At 42.5% G+C, this 22,975-nt stretch overlaps 1 long non-coding RNA gene across 1 annotated transcript in view; it reads left to right on the forward strand.

The window, feature by feature from the left end:
• The first annotated feature begins 1,322 nt into the window (after window positions 1–1,322).
• The window catches only part of LOC137445455 (uncharacterized), a 29,271-nt gene continuing 7,618 nt past the window's right edge, over window positions 1,323–22,975 (forward strand). Inside the window, exons 1-2 of the long non-coding RNA XR_010988410.1 lie at window positions 1,323–1,577; window positions 4,437–4,561. This is a non-coding gene — a long non-coding RNA (uncharacterized lncRNA). The remainder of the gene's footprint in view (window positions 1,578–4,436; window positions 4,562–22,975) is intronic.

Genomic DNA, 22,975 nt, shown 5'->3' on the forward strand with positions numbered 1-22,975 from the left:
TTCCATTCTTCACAGCCTCATGTAAAGGCTGGATGTCTTTCCAGAAAGTATGTTTCAGTCAAGCATAACAGCAAGTGTAGCTGGCTGAAGCTTAATGGCCTATGGACTACAAGATACCCAGTTGTTTGTTAGCTTTTTATGTATGCACAAATCTGCAATGAATGGTGAAACAAGGATTTCATAGATACCCCTTTGATTTCAATGGACCTTCATGAATGAAGGTTAACAAAAAATATAATAATTGTATTCTAAGAATAGGACCTTGCTTTATGATTATCTATGGTGCTATGGAAAAATGGCAAGGATTATTAGAAACCCTTATAAAATAGAGGGTCCTATAGTTAATAAAAAAAATAAATATGTGAAGTAGGGCCTGATTTTAAGGAAGGTGCCTTCTGCTCTGCATGAATGCAAACTTCTAAAAGGCCTGTGAATGTAGACCAGGGATATGGGGACACCTACATAATCTGGAAAATCTCAACTGTAACATTAAACAACCATTCCTCCTAGACTATTTTGGAAGAATGTATATCAGAAGTCCTGTGGTGCAGTTTCTTTTTACGACTTCATGAGCCATTATCCAAGAAACTGATACCACTTAAAGCAATATATGTATATTGCATAACTTGGAAAGCCAAGCAATCCAACATCTCCACCACAGCTTGCAAGCAGGAGATCCAGTGGCTCCTGAGGGACTCATTGCTCCCCTTCATGAGAGGCAGAATGGCTCTGAATGTGCCGCAGTTTAAGTGACCCACAGACATTGAAGTTGCACTGTGTTGGCACCCTTTCTTCCACTGCTCATCACACAACAGCTGTTATAACCGATCCTGAAGTTTCTCCACTAAGCAAAGGACCAAAGAGCATATAATTTTGTAAATTTAACCTGGGATGCAGTATAGAGACAGTGCCAAGGCACTAGAAACTTGGCTGTTGTGTTTAGTACAGACTGTAATATGGGGAAGCTACCTTATGTATCCTCAGAAATTATTCCCTTTCATCAAAATACCAGACAAACAGCCCCTAAGCACAGAAGTAAGAAAGTTCTTTATCTAAGACTGAAAAAAAGAATGAATGATTGCTTGAATGTGCAACTGTTGATGATGGCATAGACATAGAAAAAATTGTTATCCCTTTAGTGAAGAAAAATTGGTCTTATCTCTGAGAATATCTACTACATATATGCCTTCATTGTGATTCCTTTCAAAAAGTTTAATGGAAAGTTTGAGTGTGCTTTCTGCTTTTTATTCTCTTACTTTTTCAAGTCCAGTAATTTATTTGTTTTTTTCATGTGTTTTTCTTCTAATTAGGAGAGAGATTCTTCTCCTCCCTTCTGCACTGTTTTCAAAAGGACTAAGAAAAGGCCTGTTTATTTCTGTTGTGCTAATCCCTTTTTCATATGGTTGTGCACAGTGCCTAAAATGATGAGAGCATCTGCATGCAGTCTCTGAATATATTTATTTTGACAAGCTCTCAGGAGACGAAACATGGAAATTACCATATTCTACTTTCTTATCTGTTCTGAGTTTCCAGTTTCAACATTCATCTGCACCAACATCAGATCTTCATTTCTAATGGTAAAACTTCAATCAGCTGTATTTATTTATTTTGTAATGGGCAAAATATTCTGTTCTTGCTTCCCTAGGGCTCATGTTTGTGGGAAAGGTACAATCACACAATTGTAGTCTGTGAGGGGTCCCAGGGGCACCTTGTGTGAAGAGCTGAGAACCACTTGCTGCCTGGTTGTGTTACTTTAGATGCAGGGCTATGAACTAAATGCAGTTTTAGCTGAAAGTGATTTGCCCTGCATTGAGTTTAGTGGGGAGAAAGAAGAGAAAATAAGTTACTCAGAAGGATGCTTTTGGGGGGCCATGGAGGTGGAATATCTAAGCATAAAAACAGAGAGCCCTAATATGTTGCATCTTTTTTCTACCTTGGACAGAGACTAAGGCCTCAACCTTGTGAATGATGGTCTCTTACACTGAGGTTTCAGACAAGCCAAAGTACTTTGTATAGTAGTATGGGCTCTGGGGCAGTTACTGTTGGAGTGAAGCTAAACTACGGATTTGCAATGAAACATGAAGTACTTGCAACTGACAGATAATAGTAAAGGCCTTTGATTTAGAGGAAAACAGGTAGATTGATCTGAGACTTACCTGTTGAGGATCAACCTACTTGCTAATTAGTGTGGACTCATTTTTTAGAGCAATTCTCTTGCAACACTTCTCACCATGATTAATAGGTTCTCCTTTGGTCTCCTCTCTTCTCTACTCTTGCTTTACAAGTCAATGCCAGTCATCTAATATGAATGGACAAATATGTGTCCATGGTGCTCTTTGTCTTCTCTTCCTTTCTTACAACATTGTGCATCTGATTTTTTGCATGGAATTTTGCATCTGAGTTTTTGACTGCCTCTGAAGGCTATAATATTGCCATCCCATTACAGACATTCTGTCTATCCATTCTTACCTTCTGCCAGAGGTTCCATCCATGTAATAGAAATAGTAAAGAGCACTATTCCCCAAGTTTCAGTTATTTCAAACAGTGGTGGTGAAGATAAATGATATGCCTTCTACTGTCTGCCACTCTGCCATAATAGAAATATCTTGAAGCAGATAAGCTAAGAGGAATGGAAATACCTTGAAAAAGTTAGCTGCAGTGGCACATGTTAGTAACTTCTATGTGTACTTAACATTGTCATCAGCTGGAAGAAGAATTCAGTTCCTTCAGCCTACCGTCTTGTTGGAAGTAGAGGATGGAGATCCATGCAACAGCAGAGATGTAAGCATTATTGATGTGTTAGAAACCACCAACGTGGTTACTTTAACAATATCAACAACAAAAAAAGGGCTAAGGAAAATCTCCATCCTTTATTGGATGTAGGGGGAAAAATGACAAAGACTGAGGTAAAAGGCTGCAGCACTTAGTGCTGGCTTGAATTCCATCTTTAGTAGTAAAACCACTGATGTTTCTTTGTTGTTGTTTGGGACCCAGACCCCTGAGCTGGAAGACACAGATGGAGAGTGGAATAAATCCCTCATAATCCAAAATGAAATGGTCAGTGACCTACTACACTATGTGTGTGTAAGTAGTGTAGTCTATGTTAGTTTATGAGGCTGGATAGGATTTACCCAATGGAACTAAAGGAGCTGGAGGAAGTTTTCAGACAAGCCATTTTCCATCATTTAACAGCATACATCCTAGATAACTGGGGAGATCCCAGAGATGATCTCTTGAGTGTCAAACAGGACAACTAGGCAATCACACTCAGTCACCATGCATTTATGAAAGGCAAGGCTAACCTGATTTCCTTTTATGACAAGGTGATCTGCTTAGTGGATAAGGGAAAAGCTGTGATTGTTGTCAGCCTAGACTTTAGAAAAGCATTTGAAACCATTTTCCAGAGCATTCTACTGGAGAAAATGGCTGTTTATGGCTTGAATGAGTAAACTCTTTTCTGGATAAAAAAGTGGCTGGATTGTTGGGCCCTAAGAGAAGTGATAAATGGAGTTAAATACAGCTGGTGGCTGGTCACAAGTGGTGTTCCCCAGGGCTCAGTACTGGGGGCAGTTCTTTTTAATATCTTTACCAGCAATTTGGATGAGGGGATCTAGTGCACCCCTAAGAAGTTTGCAGACAACATCTGGTTGGGTGGGAGTGTTAAGCTGATTGAGGGAAGGCTCTACAGAGAGATCTGGACAGGGTGGATTGATGGGCTCAGGCTAGTTGTATGAGGTACATGAAGGCCTAATGCCAGGTCCGGCAATTGAGTCACAATGTTGGGCAATTTTACATGTTTGGGGAACAGTGCCTGGAAAGCTGCTTTGGTGTTGATCACCTCTGAAAATGAGCCAGTAATGTGCTCAGGTGGCTATGAAGGTCAAAAACACCCCAGCTTGTATGAGAAAAAAATGAGGCCAGAAGGTCTAATGATGTGATTAGTGCCCTAGTGAAGCTGCATCTCAAATCCTGGGTTCAGTGTTGGGCTCCTCAACAAAACAAAGACATTGAGGTGCTAGAGTATGTCCAGAGTGGGCCAATGAGGCCTAGAGAACAAGTTTTAAGAGCTGGAGCTGAGGGAACTGAGGTTGTTTAATCTGAAGAAAAGAAGGCTGAGGGGAGAGCTTATTGCTCTCTATGACTATCTGAAAGGAGGTTGTAGCTAGGTGTCCTCTTCAAGTAACAAGCAATAGCCAAGAGGAAATGGCCTCAGGTTTTATCAGGTTGGATATTGTGGTAAAATTTCTTCACTGAAATAATTGTCAAACATTGGAATTAGCTGCCCATCCCTGGAGGTATTTAAAAGACCTGTAGATGTATCATTTTGGGACATAGTTTTGTGGTGAACTTGGCAGTGGTAGATTAACAGAAAGACTTGATGACCTCAAAGGTCTTTTCCAAACTAAAGGATTCTATGATTCTCTAATTCTCTGTAGATTAATTGCAAATATGCTTGAAGAAGGTGGAAGAATACAGGCCCAGGCATGTATCCTTATCTATGCCAGAGTGTTGGGACTAGAAATAAGATCAAATCTGGAAAGGGTCACCATCAAGAAGGCAGGTAAGTTCCTGTTCTTATGAGAGCTCATGAATCTAGGTAATACTTTGGTCAATCTAACCTGCTTTTCTTGCATATGGAGAGGTCAAGTTCTATCATCAAATTCTAGTTTTCATTAAGTGTGATTCTGGTGAAATAAATGGATGCACACAATTCTTAATGACATCAAACTGCATTCTGAAATCCTCTTACTCTATGACACCTGGGGACTCTGACTCATTGCATGAAGAGGATGATTCCTTTTTCCCATAACATCCTTTCTAAGGCTGCATTCACCCCTGTGGATGAAACATTGGACAGGAAATAGGAATGCATTGAGAAAAAGCAACAGGAAAGTAACACATCTGCAAATGCATCAGAAAACCACTTAAAAAACATACCTAGCTGAGCAGAAATCACAACATTTGATATTAAAACAGACTATTGCCTTCAAACTCTTGGAGTCATTTACTAGGAATGAGAATATTGTCCTTTTGCTACAGAGAACAATCCAAGATAGTGATCTGCCCTGGAGCACATGCAAGGCAACGGTAAGACAAAAATACTATTAAACACTGTTTCCTGGGACATGTGGATGCATCTTGCTCCATCTTCTTATTCTGAGATGCCAACAAACTTTGTGGCTGCTTTGTAGGAAAAGGAGGGAACAAAGAATGTAATGAATATTAACAGGAGACAACTGCAAAAATGTGTGCTTACCTTTTTTGAAAGCCTAAATTTGGGATTGACAAGAAAGGAACCTGTGTCAAAAACCCCACATAATTGTAGTCCCTCTCCAAAAATGACTTTGTGAGCTGTTCTTCCAGTGGTGAACTAAAAGGGAGTAGCCAGATGTGAAGAAGCTCACAAATAAACAGAAGAGAACTAAAAGTGGAAAAGACTGAAATTCAACAGAATTTTGTTGAACTAGAAGAAAATCACTGGGATATGAAATGGTATTTACAGAGTGAGCAGCAGTAAAGAATAACAAATGTACTCTGGATTCCAGGGTTGTCTGAACTGGAACCATAAATTAGCAGGCTGTTTTAAGCAGTCTGGATCACTTTTTCACTATAGAAGGGCTTCCTCCCAGAAATATTTTCTTTTTGTTTGCTAGTTTGGAAAAAAATAGAATAGAATAAACCAGATTGGAAGAGACCTTCAAGATCATCGTGTCCAACCCATAAACCAATCCAACCCACCTAAACAACTAACCCATGGCACCAAGCACCCCATCAAGTCTCCTCCTGAACACCTCCAATGACGGCGACTCCACCACTTGCTTGGGCAGCACATTCCAATGGCCAATCACTCTCTCTGTATATAATTTCTTCCTAACATCCAGCCTAAACTGGCTGCCTTCTCCCAGGCAGCCAGTAGCAGAACAAGAGGACACAGTCTCAGGCTGCACCAGTGGAGGTTCAGGTTGGATGTTAGGAAGAAGTTCTACACAGAGAGAGTGATTGCCCCTTGGAATGGGCTGCCCAAGGAGGTGGTGGAGTCGCCGTCATTGGAGGTGTTCAGGAGGAGACTTGATGGGGTGCTTGGTGCCATGGGTTAGTTGTTTAGGTGGGTTGGATTGGTTAATGGGTTGGACATGATGATCTTGAAGGTCTCTTCCAACCTGGTTTGGTTTATTCTAAATAAATAAAGGTTTGGTTTATTCTAAACCTCCCCTGGTGCAGCTTGAGACTGTGTCTTCTTGCTCTGGTACTGGCTGCCTGGGAGAAGAGACCAACATCTGCCTGCCTACAACCTCCCTTCAGGTAGTTGTAGAGAGCAAGAAGGTCACCCCTGAGTCTCCTCTTCTCCAGGCTTAACAACCCCAGCTCCCTCAGCCTCTCCTCATAGGGCTTGTGTTCCAAACCCCTCACTAACTTCGTTGCCCTTCTCTGGACATGCTCCAGCAAGTCAACATCCTTCCTAAACTGGGGGACCCAGAATTGGACACAGTACTTGAGGCCACTGTTCCTGCTGGCCACACTGTTCCTGATGCAGGCCAGGATGCCATTTGCCCTCTTGGCTGCCTGGGCACACTGCAGGCTCATGTTCAGCCTACCATCAACCAGCACCCCCAGGTCACTCTCTACCTCGCTGTTCTCCAGCCACTCTGACCCCAGCCTGTAGCACTGCATGGGGTTGTTGTGGCCAGTGTGCAGAACCCGGCACTTGGATGTGTTCAATCTCATGCCGTTGGACTCTGCCCATCTGTCCAGCCTGGCAAGGTCCCTCTGCAGATCCTCTCTACTCTCCAGCAGATCAACTCCTGCCCCCAGCTTGGTGTCATCAGCAAATTTACTGATGATGGACTCAATGCCCTCATCCAGATCATCAATAAAGATGTTAAAGAGCACAGGGCCCAGCACTGATCCTTGGGGCACACCACTAGTGACTGGCCACCAGCTGGATGTGGCACCAGTGTGTGCTTCATGAATCCCTATGGCTCTTCACTGGAATCAAATGTGCAAAGGAACAGTTATTGCTCACAAGGAATTATTGAATTTCAAGGTGTATCAACAGCTGCATAGCTACTGCATTTTCTTTTTGCAAATAGGGCATAAAATGCTAAGTTCCTTTATGTGTAGGGTGGTAAAATGTCATCTTTGAAAATAACAATGTAAGAGTGGTTTTGAATTACAGAATTATAAAAAAGAAAAAAAAAAAAAAAGAAGGAAAAAATTCCATGTCTACAGAAGTTTGGTTGCTTTTTTTTTTCACCTGGTCTATGTTCTCTGGGGGAAAAGAATTTCGTTTGAGCTGAAACCTTGTAGGCTGTTTCAACTTGAGGTGAATTTGTTCAGCCGCTCAGAAGGTAAAGGAGTTCCAAAGTGGATTTAAAATGAAAAAGTTGGTAGATCCTTAACTTCAGCAGTTCATATAGACACTTCTAAAAGATGGGAAAAAGTTATTTGAAAGAGTTTTTGTGAAGCAAATTTGTAAGTGAAGTTCAAATAGAGCTTTTTTTTTTTCTTCATTCCATCTTCCCTTGATGGCTCACATCTAACTAGCTAATTAATCAGCTCTACCTGGTTGCTAATTAAACAGTTGGAGAAATGGCTTTGAAAAATAATTTGGTTCAAAATGATACAAGGAAAGCATAATAGGTGAGCTGTAAAGCATCAGTAGTAGTTAAGGCCCAGTCCTCTGAAATATTGCTTATTATGAGCAGGTGGTAATGTGACATAAAAGCCAAGTTGTACTCAGAACAACAATTACAAATGCTGAAGTTCTCAGCCATTATGCAGTAGAGAGAAGAAAATAACCTCAGTACTCAGAATGATTGTGGCTCTTGTGACAGTGTGGATGTGATTTTTAGTATTGTGAGATCACAATACTAAAAACACAACTAAAACACTTGGAACACAAGCCCTATGAGGAGAGGCTGAGGGAACTGGGGTTGCTCAGCCTGGAGAAGAGGAGACTCAGGGGTGACCTTATCACTCTCTACAACTACCTGAAGGGAGGTTGTAGACAGGTGGATGATGGTCTCTTCTCCCAGGCACCCAGTACCAGAACAAGAGGACACAGTCTCAGGCTGCGCCAGGGGAGGTTCAGGTTGGATGTTAGGAAGAAGTTCTATACAGAAAGAGTGATTGCCCATTGGAATGGGTTGCCCGGGGAGGTGGTGGAGTCGCTGTCATTGAAGGTGTTCAGAAGGAGACTTGATGGGGTGCTTGGTGCCATGGGTTAGCTGTTTGGGTGTGTTGGATTGGTTGATGGGTTGGACACGATGATCTTGAAGGTCTCTTCCAGCCTGGTTTTGTTTATTCTAATAAAGGTTTATTCTAATCAAGGTGTCAGACCCAATGAAGTGGTTGCTAATGAATATATTGTAAAAAAATAATCCAGTTTTCCCATTTAAACTATTTTTCCCCCAAGTCACTATTTTTTGCTAACTGTTGTTTGATACTTCTTGTGACTTTCTGAGCACTGCAGAATAATCCTGATGACCTTCCTTTTAATATACAGTGTTCATCCTGTGGTGGATGGCATTGCTCTCTACCAGGTAGGGTGTGGCGTGTGGCTTTTGCTCATGCAGTGCCATGGTCTTTAACTTTGACTAACCTAACAACAGTAAAAGCTCAGAGGAACACATACCAAATCCCTACTCTTTAGCTGGTATATTTTGAATGCTTATATTTCCTTTACCTACCAAAACTTGCAAAAATCTAATATGCAGTAGAAGATTGTCAGATAATTTGGGATGATTACAGGATCACAGGATGTTAGGGGTTGGAAGGGACCTCTGAAGATCATTGAGTCCAACCCTCCTGCCAGAGCAGGACCATAGAATCTACCACAGGTCACACAGGAATACACCCAGCTGGGTCTTAAAAGTCTCCAGAGACGAAGACTCCACCACCTCTCTGGGGAGCCTGTTCCAGTGCTCTGTGACCTTCACAGTGAAGAAGTTCCTTCTCATGTTGAGGTAGAATCTCCTGGGCTGTAGTTTATATCCATTGCCCCTTGTCCTATCACAGGGCACAAGTGAGAAGACCCTGTCCATTCCTCCTTGACACCCAGCCCTCAGATATTTACAAACATTTATTAAATCCCCTCTCAGTCTTCTCTTCTCCAGACTGAAAAGCCCCAGGACTCTCAGCCTCTCCTCACAGAGCACATGCTCTAGTCCCTTAATATTACCTTGCTGCACAAGTGTATGTTCAGTCTTAATGAATTTGTTTAGCTAAACAGGGCCTAGGCAACTTTATTTAAGTTTAAAGTCAGTCCTTTTTTTGAGAAGAGGATTAGAATAAATAATTCATAGAGGTCTAACCTCATCTAACTCTTTCTATCATTCTGAATTACTTGTACATGTAGCTTTGTTGGAGAGTGACCGTATCAGTAACGTTCTTTTTGAAGACACTTTTATGATGTCAGGCCCATTCTAATTTTTACAGTCTGTTGTACTAATCAGGACTGAAGAAGACATAGCCTATTTTTTATTTTCTTTTATTGGTTTTGAATATCTGCCAATTAGATGGCTGAAACCGAAGAATCTGTACTTCTCTAGATTCATATCAGATATCTGTAAGTGTTGCAAACCAGATATCATGCATTTTAAGCAAGCTTAGCTAGGAAACATATGTGAAAGTGTCTTCATGCATGAATTACAATATTATTAATAGGAGTCTTGTTACAGTTATACAATACAGAGCACTGCTTAGGCTGGTAGTCAGGAATTCCTGGAGAATGCAGTTACAGCTTTCTTCAAGTGCTTCTAGTTATCAGCAAAAAACAGATGGGGAATTATTTTCTTGAGCCTTATTGTCTGAACTGCAACAGGTTTTATATAACCTTTAACTAGAACAGCGATCAGATTATTTTAAATTAACTAGGCTTACGGTGCAAAACTCCTGTTTGCCCCTGCTGATTCTGAAGCTGAATGCCTTGGCACCCTGTTTTGAGAAATGCCTGCCCTACAGCTTGCTATGGTCATCATCCCTGTTGCACCGTGATGCATAGGTTGAGATTGTTAAGAATATTTACAAGTTGTTCTACTAGCTAGTGCAACATATGCTTCACTTGATGCCAAGGACTTGCTATCACCGGCAAAAATATGTTATGTTAGAATATGTAGATGTGTGGTCTAAGTGAAAGAGGGTACAGTGTCAGTCGAGCTTCAACATTTAAAACAAGCAACAAAAAAATTATTAAAACCTCATGTGTCAGTCTAGTGCCTTTTACCCTTCCTGAATTCTTCAACTCTTTTGATACAAATTTAATATTTTCCTGTTTGACCAGACCCTCACTGACAGCACATCAATGGTGTAGCATGCTTGTACCCTTTGTGGTAAAATGCTTCTAATCTAAAATCTAGAAATCTAAGTATGTATATTACTTTTATTCCCCTTTCCCTTCTCCCTTTCCCTTTCCCTTCTTCCTTTCCCTTTCCCTTCTCCCTTTCCCTTCTCCCTTTCCCTTCTCCCTTCTCCCTTTCCCTTTCCCTTCTCCCTTTCCCTTCTCCCTTTCCCTTTCCCTTCTCCCTTTCCCTTTCCCTTCTCCCTTCCCCTTCTCCCTTTCCCTTTCCCTTCTCCCTTTCGCTTTCCCTTCTCCCTTTCGCTTTCCCTTCTCCCTTCTCCCTTTCCCTTCTCCCTTTCCCTTTCCCTTCTCCCTTCCCCTTCTCCCTTCCCCTTCTCCCTTCCCCTTCCCCTTCCCCTTCCCCTTCCCCTTCCCCTTCCCCTTCCCCTTCCCCTTCCCCTTCCCCTTCCCCCTTCCCCTTCCCCTTCCCCCTTTCCTTTCCCCTTCCCCCTTTCCCTTCCCCTTCTCCCTTTCCCTTCTCCCTTCTCCCTTTCCCTTTCCCTTCTCCCTTTCCCTTCTCCCTTTCCCTTTCCCTTCTCCCTTTCCCTTTCCCTTCTCCCTTCCCCTTCTCCCTTTCCCTTTCCCTTCTCCCTTTCGCTTTCCCTTCTCCCTTTCGCTTTCCCTTCTCCCTTCTCCCTTTCCCTTCTCCCTTTCCCTTTCCCTTCTCCCTTCCCCTTCTCCCTTCCCCTTCTCCCTTCCCCTTCCCCTTCCCCTTCCCCTTCCCCTTCTCCTTCCCCTTCCCCTTCCCCTTCCCCTTCCCCTTCCCCCTTCCCCTTCCCCTTCCCCCTTTCCTTTCCCCTTCCCCCTTTCCCTTCCCCTTCTCCCTTCCCCTTCTCCCTTTCCCTTCTCCCTTTCCCTTCCCCTTCTCCCTTCCCCTTCCCCTTCTCCCTTCCCCTCCTCCCGTCCCCTCCTCCCTTCCCCTTCTCTCTTCCCCTTCCCCTTCCCTTCCCTTCCCTTCCCTTCCCTTCCCTTCCCTTCCCTTCCCTTCCCTTCCCTTCCCTTCCCTTCCCTTCCCTTCCCTTCCCTTCCCTTCCCTTCCCTTCCCTTCCCTTCCCTTCCCTTCCCTTCCCTTCCCTTCCCTTCCCTTCCCTTCCCTTCCCTTCCCTTCCCTTCCCTTCCCTTCCCTTCCCTTCTTCAGGCTTTTCAGATCCATATTCTTAAATGTAAATCAGTAGTAATTAATATATTAACGATTTCAGACTCATATTGGATATTTAAAAATATATTTAGGGACCACTTAGTGCATAAGAAATTGATTGGATGGTCACAAGAGTTGCAGTCAATGGCTCAACATCCAGATAGGGACCAGCAGTGAGTGGTGATCCTTATGGGTCAGTACTAGGACTGGTGCTGTTTAACATCTTTATTGGTGGATGTGGACACTGGGTTTCAGAGCACACTCATCAGGTTTATCAATTATACCAAACTGTGTGATACAGTTGACATGCTGGAGTGTCAAGAAGCCATCCAGAGGGACCTTGAGAAGCTTGAGATGTGGCCCTGTACAAACATCATGAAGTTCAACAAGGCCAAATACAAGGTCCTGCATCTGGACCAAGGCAATCCTAAGAATGAGTAAAGGCTGAGTGATAAGCAAATTGAGAACAAATCTTCAGAGAATGACTTGAGAATGTTGATAGATGAAAAACTAAATATAAGCCATCAAAGTTCACTCATAGCCCAGAAAATCAGTTGTACCTTGGGCTGCTTCCAGAGAAGTGTGGTTAGCAGAGGAAGATGGGGGATTCTGCCCCTCTACTCCACTTTTGTGAGACCCCCATCTGGAGTCATGTGCTCAGCTTCGGTGTCTCCAGCATCAGAAAGATATGAACATGCTTTAGTGGACTTTGAGCCTCCTGGTCTTTTGGAAGGTGTCCCTAACCTCATCAAGGGGGCTGGAACAAGATGATATTTAAGGTCTCCTCCAGCACAAACCATTCTATGATTCTGTGATCTAGGGACTTTCTAAAGCATTTTGGCTAAGAAACTAAAAAGTAAACATGTTGAAGATGGGTGTGTAAGACTGAAAAATGTCTCCAGGAAAGCTCTTTTGAATCTACTCATGCACTTGCAAAGCTACAGGCAGAAGCAACCAAAGCTTTGTCGAAAAGTTAATTTAGGTGACAGAAGTCCTACTACTGAACATATTGAGATGTACTGCTCTTTAACTAAGCAGTGCACCTGGGTGTGTGTCTCTGGATGATGCCCTTTAGAAAAGTAGTAATCAGGGACTCCTTTGCAGCTATCTGCTTGGCAGCCTGGACACGTGTTAATAGCATTCACTTCTGTCCAAAGCTTGCAGGCTGATGGTGATGCTGTTAGCTGGCTTTTATGCAGCATCTATGAGGCTGGAGCATTTACCTTGGAGGCAGGAGACTCACTTTTGCTGTTGACCTCATTTTGAGATTACTCTCTTGAAAAACAGCCCTGGCTTCCTGGTCAGTTAGTTATCGTAGGCTGAGCACAGCCATGACTAAATTTCATTAAAATGCCTGAGCTGTAGTTCATAAAAGCCAGAAGTGAAAACAGATGATCATGAGGCTGGGGAAAAATTGCTAGGTCTCAGTGATCTGAAAAATGAAAAGATGGTGCAGATTATTATAAATTCTCAGGCATTACCTGTGTGGGATTATACTTCTATGTACAGCCACAGTGAAACTTTGACTTCCCTCCTCTCTTGCTGGTTGGTCACATTTACAATCCCTCCAACTGCCACGGCTCCCAAATTTGTTTGTAAAGCATGAACTTGAATGCTGCTGCTCACTAGCATCTCCTCATCTTGAATCACAGCAGCTGTAGGTCTTGGAGTTAATGTACTTTTACCCTCCTTTGACATTTCCATCAGAAGAATGCTCCATGCTGTCTGTAGCTGTGCTCCCACCAGTACTTTGCACTCCAGGGAATTTGCTTACTACCTTATATATAAACTCCAATGTTATGTTTTCAACCAGTCCAACAAGTTAAACTTAGTTACCAGAGTAATGGGAAACTTGAGCTTTTACTATATTAAGTAAGCAACAAAAGGAGCATATGTTTTACTACACTGAATTAGACTTGGGCAATATTTCATCTAGGAAAAAAAGTAAAAGAATTTTCAGAGAACAGCATCAGCAGTGTTGTAGACAGCTATGGAATAACCCATCAAAACAATAACTTTTCTTGTAAGATCAGGACACACAACATCCCTTATCTAAGAGGGAACCTCTTCTTATATAATAGTATTCCACATAGACACAGGTATTTTGCAGGGTGAGCCAAACACCTCCCTTAGATCCACCATTGATGGGTAGAACTGCTTTAGCACTTCTCTTAGGAAGATGGATGAGGGGGTAGACTCAGTCATCAGTAAGTTTGCAGATGACACCAAGTTAGGGGCAGATGTTAGTCAGTTAGAGGGTTGAAAGGCTCTGCAGAGGGACCTCGACCGACTGGACAGATGGGCAGAGTCCAATGGGATGGCATTCAACAAGTCCAAGTGCCGAGTGCTGCACTTTGGCTACGGCAATCCCATGCAGAGCTACAGGCTGGGGTCAGAGTGGCTGGAGAGCTCCCAAACAGAGAGGGACCTAGGGGTGCTGATTGACAGCCACCTGAATATGAGCCAACAGTGTGCCCAGGTGGCCAGGAGGGCCAATGGCATCCTGGCCTGCATTAGGAATAGTGTGGCCAGCAGGAGCAGGGAGGTCATTGTGCCCCTGTACTCTGCTTTGGTTAGGCCGCACCTTGAGTACTGTGTCCAGTTCTGGGCCCCTCAGTTTAAGAAGGACATTGAGACACTTGAACGTGTCCAGAGAAGGGCAACAAGGCTGGGGAGAGGCCTTGAGCACAAGCCCTATGAGGAGAGGCTGAGGGGGCTGGGATTGTTTAGCCTGGAGAAGAGGAGGCTCAGGGGTGACCTCATGGCCCTCTACAACTACCTGAAAGGTGGTTGTAGCCAGGAAGGGGTTGGCCTCTTCTCCCAGGCAACCAGCACCAGAACAAGAGGACACAGTCTCAAGCTGCGCCAGGGGAGGTTTAGACTCGAGGTGAGGAGGAAGTTCTTCACCGAGCGAGTCGTTCATCATTGGAACGGGTTACCCAGGAAGGTGGTTGAGTCATAGACCTTGGAGGCGTTCAAGAGGAGATTGGACATGGCACTTGGTGCCATGGTCTAGTCATGGGGTCTGTGTTGATAGGTTGGAGTCAATGATCCTCGAGGTCCTTTCCAACCTAAGTTATCCTGTGATACTGTGAAAGAACATAATCAAAATTGTCCCAAATATGATACTGAAATATGGAAAATATAAAAAAAGATTGCAAATAAAACCAACTGTACCTATCATAGCAGAAGTTAACCAGTTAAAGTTGTGCCACGGGATAATAATAGTTCTTTTTATTGTGCAATGTGTGGAACTATTTTAACCTTTAGCAACATGGTATTGCATTGTATTGCTTTTGTCCTAAAAATTAGCTATTTTTTACTTGTTTTTTATTGTTTTTCTTTGTTTTAAAAGCAGAAAATTCACCCCAACAAATTAAAAAACAAATGAAAAAAACTATTAAACAAACAAATATTTGCTTTGAGTGTAAAAGCAGTGTAATATTGCTCAAAGTTAAGGTACTCTTTTTCCTGAATGGTGTAATAGATATCCATATCTTTAAATACTATTTAGAATAGAATAGAATAGAATAGAATAGAATAGAATAGAATAGAATAGAATAGAATAGAATAGAATAGAATTAATCAGGTTGGAAAAGACCTTTGAGATCATCAAGTCCAACCTATCATCCAACACCATCTAATCAACTAAACCATGGCACCAAGCACCCCATCCAGTCTCTTCCTAAACACCTCCAGTGATGGTGACTCCACCACCTCCCTGGGCAGCCCATTCCAATGGCCAATCACTCTTTCTGTGATGAACTTCTTCCTAACAGAAAAACATTTAGAAGAACAATAAGAAGTTGATCTGACAGCATAAGGCTTTATTTTTCTATACTACAGGAAGGTATGCTTGGTAACAGTGTGGGTCTTCTGATAGTGCCTCACCTTTTTGTGATTGACATGGAAAATGTCTTTTCACTTCAGTTGCTGAATTAAAAGTGGATACAGCCTTTAATCACTATCAGTTAATGTGAATTTAAAGTAAGATAATAGTAGTGAAAAGGAGTGAATTTACCATCAATACTCTATCCACTTCCACAAAGAATGAATGTGCAGTGTAAAATACACACCTCTATGAAACCTTGTGTTTTGCTTTTCAATATATGTGTGTTTCTTTAACATAACAGAGATCTATCCTGTCTTCTCTCAAGAAAGAAAGATAAAAACTTCAATAAAGTAGATCATATTCTGACATCCCGTCCGTGTTTCAGACTTTCATTGAAATTCTCATTAATAGAGCAAATGCCATTGAAAGTTGACCTATGTAATAGCATGCCATTACTGTAAGAAATAAAGAGGGAAGCTGCTCTTACAGTTGCTGAAACTGCACTGAATTAGGATTTAAAAAGCCACACTTCCTTATTCTTGCAATCCTTTCTCAAGTGCTGTATTCTCCAGCCATGTGGGAACTAAACAGATGAGCGATGCAAATGCTACAGCTGGCCAGATGTTACATTTATTTGTTTGTTCCTTTCCTCTCTGCTTTGTGTATCTTTTGCTGCAATACATCTATTTGGGAGCATTTGGGTCTACTTGGGGGCATGGATTTCTTTTAGGTATCAATTTTTCTTAACAGAACTGTGCACTTTCAGAAAACTCTGCAGTTTCATAGTGTTTCTCTAGACTGCACAGGAATTCCTTGGGAAGGTTTCCTAAGTAATGACTTGGCTAGATCCTGCTTAGCTGGTGAAATCTTCCAAACTATGGCCTCACACGTCCATCTTGGTGTTTCTTTATTAGATATGCCTATACATAAGAGGTCATCATGCATACTAAGAGGGGCTGCAGGGGATTGCATGTTCCAAGATGTACTTGCTTTAGAGTGCACCTCATGAAGGGTTCAAACTGCACTCTCTTCCACAGAGAGAGGAAGGATAGAGCTTCTTGTACCTTCAATGCACACTTTTAACTGGAATCTGCCCCCTTTTGTAAATCACATTTGTCCTTTTGGGGGGAGAGACCACACTGCAAATTACTCAGTGTTTGTACTCCTCCTGCCCATTTGTTCTCTTACAAATGACTTCTCCTTTCCTTTAAAGGCTTCGTAATAAGGTAGGCAGAACATTAGAATGCAGTTAGAGTGAGGGATGATGCTAAACCCTTTCTTTTAACAAAAACATTTCCATTGGCTCTAATTATTAGTTCAAACCCTAATGCATGGGTGGCTGTGGAGGGAACGATGAAAAGCAAAGCTATTCACAGATTTCACTTTAAAACACTATAGATTTCCATGGATTTTACCCCTCCTCTCTATAGATTTTATTTTTCTTTTTTCCCTTTGAAAACCTTCACAGGCTTCACTTCAAATATATTTATGGTGGCCTCTCTTCTGACCCCAAGCAGGTTAATCTGGTGATGCATATTATATAATGTGATTACAGAAGGTAAAACCTGGCTAATAAGGTACAGTGTGTGGAGTTCTTTAGTGGCTTTGATGTGTATCTTTCAATTTTCCATCTTGCCTGTAGAAAGCAATAAAACCCTCCTCAGTTCCAGCAGCGCTTGTACTCCCTGTTTCACATTGCTGTGGTATTGTAGGCTGACACGCACTTTACCTGCCTTGTTTCTCACAGGCATGTCCCTTTGGTCTTTTCAAAGTTATGAATACTTGAGACACTCCTACAAATTACTGTGCTGATTAAAAATCCTTGATCATATCATCTTCTGGCTTTTTCAAATGTGCCGGCAAACAATAGAATCAGGAATACAGGGCTGCTGCAGTTATTTCATATTAATGCTTCAAGTTCAAACAAAGTGTCAAGATGACTAAGTACAAGGGATTTTCAGAATGCTTTAATGTTGCCTCATTTCAAATCACTTCATAAGCAGCTTGGTAATGAGCTCAATAAATTCTCCTGGAAAAAAAAAATAAGGGGGAAAAAAAAAAAGCTCTCTAGGAAAAAAAAAAAGTAGGTTGTTGCTATTTTATAATTAGCCCTCTGGGCTACTGTGAAGGAGTCTTATTTCCTGTTTGAAATCCACTTTGTTAGTGCTGATATGGAGATGGCTAAATGAGTATGAAATATTGTAATTAAGTACATCACAAGCTGTTTATCTTATCAGCAGTGTTTTTCTTTAAAGTGTGGCTTGCTGACCACTGGTGTATTATCACAAATTTTCTCTGCTTTTCCAACTTAATAGACAGAAGTTTACCAAATACTGCAGGGGCAAAGGATGGCAGAAAGAAAGCAAACAAATACAACTGAAGCTGAGTAGCTCTGTTTTGACAGAGCTGGTATCTTTCCATTTGCTCTCAGCTGTTTAATCACCCAATTGAGTACTGAATCCTTCTCTAAACTTGATGAAAGAATGGTCCATGGAGGGTTTTGGGGCTGTATGGTGGGTCTTTGCATGCCTTGATGAGCAGCCTGCCTTTGCTCATGACATAAGCAGGAACTTTATTTTACCATTGGAGAAATGAAGTGGTTTGTTGTTGATGAGAATCTCAGCCACTGCTCTTCCCTTTACTCCGTTCTGTTGTTCTAAAGACTTCCTATGGTAATCTTCGGACAGCCCATAACACATTTCATAGTTTCATAGTTTCATTCAGGGTTGGAAGGGACCACAAGGATCATCTAGTTCCAACCCCCCTGCCATGGGCAGGGACACCCCACACTAGATCAGGCTGGACAGAGCCTCATCCAGCCTGCTCTTAAACACCCCCAGGGACGGGGCCTCGACCACCTCCCTGGACAACCCATTCCAGGGTTTCACCACTCTCATGGTGAAGAACCTCCTCCTCACATCCAGCCTGAATCTCCCCACCTCCAGCTTCACTCCATTCCCCCTAGTCCTATCACTACCTGAGATCCTGAGAAGTCCTTCCCCTGCCTTCCTGTAGGCCCCCTTCAGATACTGGAAGGCGACAATTAGGTCACCTCGGAGCCTTCTCTTCTGCAGACTGAACAGCCCCAACTCCTTCAGTCTGTCCTCATAGGAGAGGTGCTCCAGCCCTCTGATCATCCTCGTGGCCCTTCTCTGGACACGTTCCAGCACCTCCACATCCCTCTTGTAATAGGGGCTCCAGAACTGGACACAGTACTCCAGGTGGGGTCTCACCAGGGCTGAGTAGAGGGGGAGGATCACCTCCCTCGACCTGCTAGCCACACTTCTCCTGATGCAGCCCAGGATCTGATTGGCTTTGCGGGCTGCAAGTGCACACTGAGAGCTCATGTTGAGCTTTTTGTCCACCAGCACCCCCAAGTCTCTCTCCTCAGGGCTACTTTCCAGCCAGTCACTGCCCAGCCTGTATTTGTGCCTGGGATTGCCTCGACCCAGATGCAGGACCCTGCACTTGCTCTTATTGAACTTCATGAGGTTGGCCTGTGCCCACCTCTCCAGCCTGTCAAGGTCCCTCTGGATGGCCTCCCTTCCCTCCAGCGTGCGTTTCTTGCAAGGATCTCTTGAGAAGTTTGCCTGGGGGCTGCATCTTGCCACTGTGATTGAGTGAAGTGTTTAAGAATGCTTGTGCAGTTTACATGAACTTTACACAGCTCAATTCTTCTAAGTGCGGGTACCAGTTTGTCTGTGCATAGGTCCCTCAAAAAGGTATTCTGAGTGTTTTCCTGTATTTCCTCACAGTAGGACTAGGGGCAATGGAAAAACAGTAGAAATGGGTAGATTCAGATTGGTTGTTAGGAAGAAATTCTTCACCATGAGGGTGGTGACACCCCGGAACAGGTTGCCCAGGGAGGTGGTGGAAGCCCCATCCCTGGAGGTTTTCAAGGACAGGCTAGATGTAGCTCTGAGCAGCCTGATCCAGTGTGAGGTGTCCCTGCCCATGACAGGGGGATTGGAACTAGATGATCCTTGTGGACCCTTCCAACCCTCACAATTTTAAGATTCTATGATTCTATTTACTCAGATTTATCTGACATAGGGTTGGATCTCTGACAATGATGTCCTGAATTATTGGGGCATCCTTCACCATGGGATTGTTCATATTGGCTAATGGATATTTGAGGTATGGTTTCCTGCTTCAGGAGCTGTGCTCCCAGTTCCCAATTATATCACATTTATCCTTGTGTCTACTCATCTTCCTTCTCACATTAATTTCAACAAATTTGTGAAGTGAGGAATTCAGACTGATAGGAAGTTTTCCACATTCACCCTTACAGTATTTTTTTTTTTAATTATTATTCCTTTGGCAGCAAGTCAGGTTTAATTTTAAATGGCAAGCACAGTTTATAATCCACCAATAAAGAATTCTTTCAGAACTTGAGTTAATACTGCAGGGTCTAGGAGATTTGTTACTGCATATTTTACTACTCTCTTCTGAAACTTCTCCTGTTGGCACTTTAGTTTAATATAGTTTCCCTCCACCCCAAAATAGGTTACTCCTCCAATATGAAGATGAGTACCAAGAATTTATTAAGTATTTCTTCTACAGCTTTATTTCCTTTGGATGTCTTCACACCTTGATCACATCTGTCATCTTACTGACAGGCTTTCTGTTTCAAATAGGTTTAAAGGAAACATTCATTAATGGTTTTATGCATCTACCAGGAGTTTCCCCATCATTTTTTCTTGACTCTTCTTTGGTGGCTTTACATGTAACTTGTCAAATTTCACAGAATCACAGAATCACCAAGGTTGGAAGAGACCTCAAAGATCATCAAGTCCAACCTGTCACCACAGACCTCATGACTAAACCATGGCACCAAGTAATTTTATGCTCTAAGCTTTGTTTTCCTCATTTAGACATGTCTTTCCTTTTTTTCCCTTTTCTAATATTGCCTTTTAATTTTCTCTCCTTTGCTTATCTTTTCATGTATGTTTTTAATCTTTTGTGATTTTTAATAAGCAGTATAAAGTTACTCTAAGAATCAAACACAGAAGATGTGAGCCGTCCCCACCTAGACAAAATACTACAGAGTAAAATATTTTTCACTTCCCTTCAAATTCTCTGAGAATATTTACTTAATTTTATAAACTCAACTTGTCTAAAGACAGGTATTCCTGAAATGCAGAAGTTTGTTCACTTGTCATTCTTATGAAGACACTGGATTAGAGTAAATAATGTTTACTATTGAAGCACGGTCCTTGACTTACATCTTCATATAAGTTCTGCACAGTACTCGGGTTAAAGCAGTAACATCTTTTCCTCTTCTTCTGTGACACTTGTGACTCCTTTAGTGACTCAGGCTTTAGCACTACTCATTGTAGCCAGGTAGGGGTTGGTCTCTTCTCCCAGGCAGCCAGCACCAGAACGAGAGGACACAGTCTCAAGCTGCACTAGGGGAGGTTTAGGCTGGATGTTAGGAAGAAGTTCTTCACAGAAAGAGAGATTGGCTATTGGAATGTGCTGCCCAGGGAGGTGGTGGAGTCGCCATCACTGGTGGTGTTTAGGAAGAGACTGGATGGGGCACTTGGTGCCATGGTTTAGTTGATTAGATAGTGTTGGATGATAGGTTGGACTTGATGATCTCAAAGGTCTTTTCCAACCTGGTTAATTCTATATTCTATTCTATTCTAGTCTAGTCTAGTCTAGTCAGTATGTTATCTGAAGGAATTAGCTTTGCTGTTAGGGTTTTTTGATCATGAGCAGAAGTTTTATTTGTATGATCTCATGCAATATTGGTGGTAAACATATAATTCTTTGCTTGATTTTTCTAACAGACTTTTGCTTTCATTTTAGAACAGACCCTTGATTCTTCCAAACCAGCCTTGTACTTTTCATAATAGGCTTTTCTTAAGGATATACTGCAGGGTGGGAAAAAAGAAGTGGAGATTAATTGCACCTATAATTCTCCTGTATATCTCAGGCAGCTCCCTTTCTGTGATAGTCCACAACAAACTAAACCACTCTGAGTTTCTGGCAGCCCTGAGTGTACTGCTGGGCCCTAATTATGCTGACAAGCCTGTAAGAATCTTTTCTGTAGTTTTACTTCACAAGCTCTCTTCTCCTCATACCTTTTGTGTTATCTACAAAAACATCTTAATCTCTATTCTGAAGTGTGAAGTGCATATCTATAAGAACTTGCACACCAATATCATAGAATCACAAAATAACCAGGTTGGAAAAGACCTCAGAGATCATCAAGTCCAACCTATTACCTAATACCTAACACCTCATGACAACTAAACCATGGCTTCAAGTGCTACGTCCAATCCTTTTTTGAATATTTCCAGGGACAGGGACTCCACTACCTCCCTGGGCAGCCCATTCCAATGCCCAATTCTGTGAAGAACTTTCTCCTCACCTTGAGCCAAACTTCCCACTTCCCCTGGTGCAGCTTGAGACTGCTGTGATATGGTGTGGTCTGTTCACAGCACAGCATACACCAGCATTGCTGACAGGGTGCAGAAGTAAATCACATTCCTAGCACTGAGCACAATGAAAATCAAGATCATCAATAGCATAAAGTGCTGATACTCTGTCTGGACTGCAGGAACATTCCTGGGTTTCCTTTTCATTTTCCAGTAGGTATGAGTCAGCAATCTGGAGTACAGCAAATATCACAGTATCACAGTATAACTTAGGTTGGAAAGGACCTCGAGGATCATCGAGTCCAACCTATCAACACAGACCCCATGACTAGACCATGGCACCAAGTGCCACGTCCAATCTCCTCTTGAACGCCTCCAGGGACGATGACTCAACCACCTCCCTGGGCAGCCCGTTCCAATGATGAATGACTCGCTCAGTGAAGAATTTCCTCCTCACCTCGAGTCTAAACCTCCCCTGGTGCAGCTTGAGACTGTGTCCCCTTGTTCTGGTGCTGGTTGCCTGGGAGAAGAGGCCAACCCCTTCCTGGCTGCAACCACCTTTCAGGTAGTTGTAGAGGGCAATGAGGTCACCCCTGAGCCTCCTCTTCTCCAGGCTAATTTTCTACCACAGCATGATTTCAAGAGGGAAATGGTTACAGTTAATCAGGACAGTTAGAACATCTTGATGATCAGATGATCATGACAGAGTTTTACCACCTCTATACATGCACCTCTCTTTGCCTTCACCTTTGCATCCATATCCATAAACTTATAAATCAGGATGCAGGTGCCTAAATATAGTGTCTCTGGCCTGTGGTGATGCTTGTGACATCTGCACAGGTGGGAAGTTTATGAAGCAGGAGACTTGTGTCTTGGAAACCAGGTATGACACCCTATGTTTTCTAATATGACTCTGCGAACCTATACATAAGTAAATGAATCCCATCAAAAATTGAACTACATGATTACTGGTGATGACAATTTTGTTCATAGTTTAGGAACTAAAACTTTTTTGTCTCCTAAGTGAGACAGTCTTCATCATTTTTGTAGTTGTTAGATTAAAATAAGCATGTCCAGAAGTGAGTTTTTCTTTTGGTTAATGAATGACATGAATTATTCTAGTTGGTTACCTGCTCTTCCTCACTGACTATAGGACTCAAGAGGGGCTAGCTTAGTATCACAGTATCATTAAGGTTGGAAGAGACCTCAAAGATCATTGAGTCCAACCTATCACCACAGACCTCATGACTAAGACCATGGCACCAAGTGCCACGTCCAATCCC

Source organism: Melanerpes formicivorus, unplaced genomic scaffold, assembly GCF_026170545.1.
Source record: "Melanerpes formicivorus ecotype bairdi unplaced genomic scaffold, bMelFor1.0.p_v2 SCAF_2, whole genome shotgun sequence".
Taxonomy (NCBI): domain Eukaryota; kingdom Metazoa; phylum Chordata; class Aves; order Piciformes; family Picidae; genus Melanerpes; species Melanerpes formicivorus.